Here is a 2,230-nt window from a genome sequence, read left to right as displayed (position 1 = left end):
AAAAGCACCTTTAATAATGCACAATCTCACCATTTGAAAGAATAAACAAACCTTGATCAAAAATATATTAATGAATGAAGCATAGAATATTTGATTATACATGTACTTTTATTACTAACTTACAAAATGATGTTTTATAGGTTACATTATTCACAAGAGTGCAAAGTTATGATGACCATGCAGAGACAAGATACCATAACAAAGACATGCAAGAAGAAGGATGTTCACTCAATTTTTCAGATTAATGTGTCAGATTGATCGTAAGTCATCTTATGTTGGACAAAACAATCAGGACGTTCATCTGGATCACAGCTAGTAAGTAGTTATTTGAATGAAAAAGATTTTACTCTTCCTACGTATACTTCAGATTGGAACCTGAAAATGAGAATTAACCAAGTATATGTATTTTTAATAAGTAAACAATTCATGTTACTTAATATGACGAACATGATCTGAATTTTTAATGTATCTTTAAATTTCACTTTGCACAAATTTATAAGTATTTTTTATGCACTGAATCTTATGACAAATTAAAATGTTTTATCATCAATTTTTGCAGGCACAAATTAAAGTATTGACAAAACCAAAGATTACCTGGTAGTCTGCAAATGGAGTGGTCATTGGATGAGCCAGACAACACCATTTTCATCAGAAATTTTAGGATGAGACTAGTCACTTGATCTCCATCTTCATTCATAGATGACTGATGTCGACATTTTCTCACTTCTGTTTCATGTCTTTAATACAACATGGACTCAACACTTCAGCATCAGTGGGCGCTTGACTTTTATAAACATTTATTCCTCTGAAATTCATATAATATCCTTTAATATAGGACATATATAACAAATTATTTATCTTGTAAAATATTTTTAAATTTTACTGAATTAATAAAACAATGAAACAGTTCAAACAAACTGGTTTATCCTATAATTTAAAACTGTTTTATGTTTGAAGTAATTTATAATTTTACTGTTAAGATACCTAAGGATCCTCAGACAGAAAGGATAACTCTTTAATTTACAATTTAATTCATAGTCTCAAAATGAAGCTTGAAATTTCAATCTTTTCGAGCAACAATTAATTTTCATTTTATCATGATAATATTTATAACTTCTCAATGTCCTTCAAGGTTGTTTGAATTTCTCAGAAAGGTCTTATAAAAAGTCCCAATTTTTAGTTTTAACTTATTAAGTAAAACTAGGATAAATAGCAAAGTTAAAATTTGTTTCATCCATATAAGGAATTCATTATAATTACATGGCTGCCTAGCTGGGGATCCAAGAAAACTTCACCATATCAAGAACTCGCAATATCGATGTTCGTTCTGAACATTTAAGTTTTACTGACACAGTAAAAGTATTTCAAAATTACTTTGCCTATTTTATACAGTTATAATAAAATAATTCCAAAGTATTTTACAATTTTAAAAACAGTTTTCTCAATATTCTAGCACAAATAAATAATTTTTAAAGATTTTAGTCTGTATTTATTTCTTAAATATAAATTTATACTTAATACATACTGGGACCATCCCTTGACAACAGGCCGAGACAGAGATATCTCAGCCCTGAGGACGAGACAGCCCTACTTCCCATTCGTGTCTCGCCTAGTCTAAACAGGGCTGATACACTACTAGGTATATGATATAGGTGAATTAGGAATATACATGTTTGTGTATTAGGAAATTGTCAATGAATATTATGGAAGGGAATTACCGCCAAAATCTATGTATCTTGCTTTTATTCTTATTCTGCCTACTTCTTTATGCTTTGTTATTATTGTAATTATATGTCACTTTATTGTTTTCGTATTCGTCTTTATTATATTACAATTGAGCTTTTATCGTTCTTTATATTGTCCTTACTTCTATGTTGCTTTATTCTTGCGAATACATTCTACTTTCTTTTAATTTGATACTGTTTTTTAAATAAACTATCTTGATTATCTCGATTACGAACGTAAATTCAATCATGTAAACAATGCCGCCTAGCGTTATAATGCGGCACTAAATTCAATGAAGACGAATGTAAGTTGTCCGAATTTAGTGCCGCATTATAACGCTAGGTGGCAGGGTGTTCGCTATACGAATGTTGGTAAAAATAGGTAAGCAAAACCGAACCGGGGTTATTAAAGATTTTTCAATTTTCTGCCTTGATACTTTATCAATCGAACTTAAATTTTCAAATGATGTTTGTTATAAGTTCAGGTATGTACCCGATATTGCCAT

General features: G+C 29.7%; 1 long non-coding RNA gene across 1 annotated transcript; it reads left to right on the top strand.

The window, feature by feature from the left end:
• Positions 1–256: 256 nt before the first annotated feature.
• LOC134262109 (uncharacterized) lies at positions 257–839 on the top strand. Its single transcript, XR_009990945.1, has 2 exons — positions 257–315; positions 560–839. It is a non-coding gene; the product is annotated as an uncharacterized LOC134262109 (long non-coding RNA).
• The last annotated feature ends 1,391 nt before the right edge of the window (positions 840–2,230 follow it).

The sequence above is a fragment of the Saccostrea cucullata genome, unplaced genomic scaffold (assembly GCF_032062105.1).
Source record: "Saccostrea cucullata isolate Sc308-1 unplaced genomic scaffold, CSIRO_AGI_Scuc_v1 ctg11825, whole genome shotgun sequence".
NCBI lineage: Eukaryota > Metazoa > Mollusca > Bivalvia > Ostreida > Ostreidae > Saccostrea > Saccostrea cuccullata.
This window is presented reverse-complemented; position numbering and strand designations above follow the sequence as displayed.